This window comes from Macadamia integrifolia, chromosome 10, assembly GCF_013358625.1.
Source record: "Macadamia integrifolia cultivar HAES 741 chromosome 10, SCU_Mint_v3, whole genome shotgun sequence".
Taxonomy (NCBI): Eukaryota; Viridiplantae; Streptophyta; class Magnoliopsida; order Proteales; family Proteaceae; genus Macadamia; species Macadamia integrifolia.
The window spans coordinates 18,619,569-18,626,508 of record NC_056566.1 but is presented as its reverse complement, the minus strand read 5'-3'; the positions used below and the strand labels follow the sequence as shown (position 1 = coordinate 18,626,508).

Sequence of the window (6,940 nt, the reverse complement as noted above, 5' to 3'; positions counted from 1 at the left end):
CCCTGTTCAAAAGAATCATTTTTTGGTTTCCTCAACCAAATCATCTTTAGTTTCAAAAAAATCTTTAGGTTCATCAGATGAACCTGGAACAAGAGGCACACTTGTGTCCTCAACTGAAGGAGAGTAAACATGAGTACTAGATGAGGAAGATTTATGAACGCTATGTTGGTACTCTCTACCACTCCTAAGGGCATAAACAACATTACATTGGTTAGAGGGACCTTGTTGGGTCTGACTTTGTACTATATTCAGTGGTGCATTAGTTGATGTTTATGAACTAATAGGCTGATGATGCCTAGGGTTAGGCTCTGGTTGACTGGGTAAAGTTCCTTTCTCCCTCTCATGCATAATTGAGATAACTTGAGTGAGTTCTCTTGTAAGAATTTGATGGCTTGTCATGAGGAGGGCCATATTTTTTTTCAAGTCACTTATTCTACTTGCCTCTCCAGTGTTGGTAAACCCAGGGGGTTGCTAATAAGATGATAGGAGAAGGGCCCTATGAAAACTAGCCTGAGGTCCTATATTTGACCTAGAAAAAGTATTTTGGGAAAAAGATTGCTGTGCAAGGGAGGCCTTTGAAGTCCAGGTTGACCTTGATTATGAAAATTGGAAGGCCCTACTTGGTTGCCCTGATTCCAAGAGAAATTTAGGTGATTTCTCCATCCTGGATTGTAGGTATTACAATATGGATTATTCTGGTATAAGGCATTAACACTATAATTAGAAGTACCCCCAGAGGTGTTGGGGCATTCTTCTAGGAGATGTCCAGGGGACTAGCACCAAGCACAAATCTTAATCAAATTGATTGATGATGGCTCTCTAGGAACAATAGCCTCAATTCTCTTGATTAGGCTATCCAAATGGGCTTCCTTGGCTACTATCCCATCTACAAAATATCCTTTTCCTCCCATGGTTCTTTCACTCTCTTGGGTTGATTCCCACTCACGAGTTTTTTCAGCTAATTCAAGTAAGAATTCCCATGCCTTTCCTTCATCTATAAAGGATGTGAATCCCTCAGGGCACATAGACTCTATCATTTGTTTAGTTGGGTAATCAATACCCTCATAAATTATTTGACATAAATGCCATAGGTCTAGGCCATGGTGCGGGCATTCTTGGAGTAGATCCTTGAATCTCTCCATAAGTTTGGAAAATGACTCATTAGGGTTTTACCTAAACTGAAGGATATCACTTCTAAGCTTATTGGTCTTGTGAGTTGAGAAAAACTTCTTAAGGAAAACAATTGTGAACTGTTCCCATGAGGTTATGGAATTTGTGGGTAACCCATACAACCACTTCTTTGCTTGGTCTTTCAATGCAAAAGTGATAAACCTAAGCTTAACAACATCATCAGAAAGCTGTTGGATCTTAATTAGAACACATACCTCTTCAAATTCCCTTAGAAATAGGTATGCATCCTCAGAGGTCAACTAATGGAAGTGGGGGAACATAGTGATGTATTGAGATTTGAGTTCAAAATTATTACCCTGGGCTTGTGGTAGAACTATGCAGGAAGGTTGGGTTGTTCTAGCAGGGTAGAACCTATCTTTCAGAGATTTAGGTGAAGGATTTTGCTGTTGGTCTCCCATATTGAAGGATTTTAAAGAGAGCAAACTTATAGGGCCACTACTTGTTGGATCTCTTCTTTCTAACCAATTCTTAGTATTACGTACCCACCTAATACGCACGCAACAGAAAACTACCCACAACTAGAGTAAGACAAGCACAAAAGAATGGATAGCAAAACTTTTTTTATGATTTTTTTATGATATTTTTGATTTTTTTTTTATTTTTTTGGCTTTTTGGGAGCTTACCTGCAAGGATCCGGGGTTGCTCAGGTCAATTCATGAGGTACTGTTATAGGGCGAAACCTGTCTTTATCATACTATGAGGCATGGCGACCTCCACCGATACAACTATTATTACAAATTGTTCTTCTCAAGAATTCAATAAAAGAAAAGGAAAAACAAAAAAAAGCAAACAAATCACTCCAATTTACCAAAAGAAAGCGAAAAATAACATGGAACTGTCTCCCCGACAATGGCATCAAAAACTTGTTTGAGATTTAAAATGTAACCGCAAGCGTACTGATTAGTGTAGCTATGGGTCGAATACAGAGAGAGCAGCCACTTTATTTTTTTATTTCTTTTAATAAAGCGAAAGTGAACCGATTAATGCTTGTGATCTAATTCTAATTACCGTCCTAAACATATGTATCTAAAATAACGTCCTAACCATTCGTCATCTAAGAATTTAGAGACGCAAGCCATGCAATTAAAATTAAATAAATAAATAACTGAAAATAAACAACCCACGCAATTTTAAAAAAAAAACAATAAAGGAAAAAATGATGAAATAAAAATAAAGTAAAAGAAAGCTAGAGAGAGACTCACAAGTAGGTTTCTCTACTTAGCCCGAAAGATGCATCATAATATGAGCTTCCCTACTTGACCAGAGAGTCACTCTTATAGGGGTTATTCTACTTGGCTTTAGGGAAAGTGAGACAATTAAAATAAAAGCAATAAATTGATGGTTATATGGCTAGGAGGGGTAAAGCCAACATATACACTAGCCATGAACCTTGGGGAAAAGGGATAGCAATAATGTAACGACTGAAATTAAAATCCTAAATTAAGAAAGAAAGGGTAGTCAAAAGAGGGAATGAGAGGGGGGAGAGAAGACTATTGAAGGAGCCTACTTACTTGAATCAATGCTTGAACTTGAAAGCTTGGGTGATTTAAGATACTACCAGGACTAAAATTAGATCTGGAATAAACCAAATCTAAAATTTCTAGTACTAGAGAAAATAAATTTTGAAAAAAAAATTGAACTTGAAAAAAAAAAGATGCTCCACGGCTCGTGATCTTGTCACCTAAATCTAAGCCTAGAACTATAACTTTAAAAATTACAACTCAATTTCATAAATCATAAATATAAAAGGCTGAATAAGAATAAAAGAGTGCTTGCATTAATTGAAATAAAAAACTATTACAAAAGTGATTAAAGCAAAAATAGAGAAGAACTAAAACTAAAGAGTGAGAGAGGGAGAGAGAAAAAAAAAAACTAAGCATAAACTAGAAAATAAACTAAGGGGAATAATAAAATAGGAGGGGGGAGGAAGGGGCTTTTATAGGATTTTTTCTTGCCTTCTTCCTTCTACAAGTCTTCTTTAAGAAAAGAAAGAAAATAAAATAAAATTAAATCTTTATAAAAATCCTCATTCTTTGAGATATTGTGTGAGGAAAGAGAGAATCTGTTTTCAAAATTAACAAATACTATTCTTTCCTTACAATATTCTCCAATATCTTGCAATCTTGATTAAATCAGAAAGGAATCTCTGCATAGCATTTTCAAGATCTTATGAGGTGGTAAGGAGAGAAAATAATCTTCAGGATTTTGTAGGAGAAAGGATGTGGTACCATTGAGTGGGTCCCACCTTTGGACTGGTTCTTGATTTACTTTAAGCACTTTCTCTTGTAGACTTGAAAACTAAAAAAAATAAGAAAAGTAAAAGTAGAATTATCCAAAGTGGGGCAAAATGTACACTTATATCCCTAAGATTTCACACATTATTGTGCTCATCACGGTACTAATCAGGGGCCCACCCCTCCTGACCCAAAACAGAGGTTAAGTTCAGGTACAGTTTCTCAACCAAATTGTCATCATGTAGACTTTTATATAGACCTTGTTTTAGTGTATATATTAGTTTCAATTCAGTCAATGTATATATGTGTGATAACTTAGCCATGCATGTGAAATATTAATAATTGTAGAAAATGTTTGTTCCTAAGTATCTACTAGGAAGATCGGTCGAACCGGGTAGATTGGGTGCCTAACACCTTCCTACTTCTACAACCTGAGACTTACCTTAAATCTCTAGACCAGACCAAATTCTGGCTTTCCTTAGGATTTGGGTCCACCCCAGGGTCCTAGGCCCATAACCCTAGGTGGTGACTCCAAATCCCTATTTGTATGATCCCGATCCTCATAATGGACCATCATCAAACCCCCGTCTCAAATGATAAATTTTACGCTCTTAGGAAATAAGCCCCCACGTATCTCCAAGCGATGATATGGTGGTGCGAGGCCCGCAGGGTAAGCACACATGACACACCCCCTCCCTCACATGAAAGAGATGAAGGAGAGGAGAGAGGACGGAATCGACACGCATAAGTCCATTTATGGCTGCTACCCTCACAGTCGCAACTCCACTGGGGACAAATGTCAAGCTTCCGATACTAAATGCTACCTTTAAATGCAAGAACATTTTTTACCACATTTGTTTGAAAACATGTATGACTAACCCCATGTTTGTAATTGTATTCGCTAATTACATCATGCATCGTGCTCAAAGTGTAATCATTTGGAGAGGGACTCCCTGTCATGCCCACACCCTCGGGGAGGTCAGTGCATGTCATGGAGAGTACTCTGAGAGTAAATGATACACGCTTCCTATACAAGAGTGTGGGGTATTATTAAACGGTAAGGATGTTCATAATTGTGCCAGCACCCTCGGGGAGGTCCATGCACTTTATGACATTCTGAGATTCGATAATGGTATTCTCGCATTACACTTTTGCACACAATCACTCACGGTTCCACCACCCCATGGCCAGTTGCTTAACCTCATGTGTAGTTATAAGTAATGGGCAAGGAAGTCACCCCCTTGATCTCGTACCTACAAGTATATCAAAAGGATCACGTACCTTGTGTATATAGATCTTATCAAGAAAGCCTTATCGGTCCTATTGCATCCACTGCATACTCGCATCATGTAGGAAATAGATGGAGAACGCTAAGAATGCCACAAGCTAATCTATATAATTTGTTTACAGTCTTGAAAAGGAATATTCCTATGATATGTTATAGTCATAAAGAAATGCTCTCCTAAGTGGGTTTCAGATAAAAGGTGTCATTCCTCAGAAATAAAATATGGATGATTTGGCATACGCAATCCGGGCTGACTTCTATTAAAGTCCCACAAAATGCCGAATTATCTAAAAGACTAGAGGAAACTAGGAGGAAGGTCACCTAGTGGGATAAGAGAAAGGAAAGCATGACTTTATTGGCAAAGAATGTATTAATAGGGGTATTCTGGTCAAGCTATTTGTGTGTATCTCCCGCTTATGGCATTGAGTGGACTAGGGGCATCAACCCCTACCCAATCCCTACCATTAAGCGGATTAACTTTGGATGGATCATTGGTTATTAATCTAGTGAATGTGTGAACAAGAGCTTGGGAATTAAAGAATCCTAAAATAAACCATTTTTGGTTCAGGCACAATTCCACACCTCAAGTATTCTCCGCGGTCCATTTGGACATATCAGGATAACTGATTGACTATCTTAAGTCTAGTATCACCTCCATCGTCTCTCCAAGATTGTCTACACCAAGTGATTACAACTCAGTTCACATAGATCCACCCAACATGGAAACACCAAAACAAGCGTGGGTCCACCCAATAGAGACATTGCAAGCTGAAGTTGCTGAAGTCAAGAATGGATTAGCTCAAGTGTTGCACTTGTTACGGAACCTGCCTAGGGCCAATCTCAGGGCTGACACAACTCCTTCTCCAGTAAAGCCGAACCAACTAGGCCTATAGGTCATCAAGGGACTTCCTCCAGGGATCCCCCTCCATCTGTAATTAATGAAGAAGAGGAATTTGTGGCACATGTTCAAAAAGAACCTCCAGAGATAGAGAGGGAAAGGAAAATGAGAGAACAATTGGAGAAGCTTGAGGATATGATCTGAGTAGGGAAAAGTCAGGAGAGTCAAAAGTTCAAGTGTCAAACCGACAGATTTGATGGGTCAGGGGATCCTAAGGCTCGTTTGGAGGTATCCCTCAATATCATGAAGATATAGAAAATTGCTGACAATTAGATGAGGCAGGTATTCATGTCAATATTATCAGGACCGAAACTAAGGTGGCTCATGCAGCTGGAATCCACACAAACACATAATTGGGTGACAACAATGAAAGCCTTCACTAAACAGTATCCCCACAACACCAAAGTAGATGTAGAATGTCGAGAGCTCGAAACCTTGAGACAGCAACCTAGGGAGGGGTTTTCCACTTATGTAATAAGGTTCAGGAACAAGGCTGCCAAGATGGCAGAATGACCTTCTGAAGCAAAGCAAGTAGAAATGTTGATTGAGAACTTGTGAAAGCCTTATTATGATGTTCTCTACTATCAACATCCGTAGACTTTTGATGTCCTAATAGCCACCGGGACACGTGTTGAGAGCAAGATCCTAAGGGATGCACAATATCAAAACATGGGGAAGAATGCCAAGAGTAGGCTAGATAAGAATCCTGAAAACAATATGATGGGTGCAGTCCAACAGTCAATATCATGTACTACCACTTCACCTTAACGGTCGTTTGTAATACGATTAAATGCTAATTCCTAGAAAGTTCCTTTCCTAAGAAGATAATTTTCTGATTTGGGAATGCCAATGATAGCAGTGTATGAGAAGCTAAAGAAACAAAGATTGCTAGGGACAATGGCCCCAAGAGTAATCAGCAACCCTCTCTCACCTTGGTACAAAGATTGTGAGTATTGTGCTTACCATGTTCAGAAGGGACATACTACTGAAAGATTCCTAGCTTTACAGCATGCAGTTCAAGATTTGATAGACGAAGGGAGCATTGAAGTTGAGGCCAAATATCCTCCCAATGGTATTACCAGCCCACTCCCTGATCATGCAACAGTCAGTGTGTTGGAGGAAGAATCAACAGAAAGTGACCCCACTCAACTCATCAAGCCCCGGGCTTGAAGAGATCACTTAAATGTCATGAGAGATAGGACAAAGATCAAGAAAATCCCTGGGAAAGAAGAGCCATCAGGAGAAGAGTCAGAAGATGAGAATCAGATGCCCGCCTTCCCTCCTTCACCACTGACCCCAGAAGAGGAATCCACCATCTCATACCATCCACCT

At 39.1% G+C, this 6,940-nt stretch overlaps 1 non-coding gene across 1 annotated transcript; it reads left to right on the top strand.

Moving 5' to 3' along the window:
- Window positions 1–1,095: 1,095 nt before the first annotated feature.
- On the top strand, window positions 1,096–1,202 carry LOC122092513. Its single transcript, XR_006144174.1, has one exon. It is a non-coding gene; the product is annotated as a small nucleolar RNA R71 (small nucleolar RNA).
- The last annotated feature ends 5,738 nt before the right edge of the window (window positions 1,203–6,940 follow it).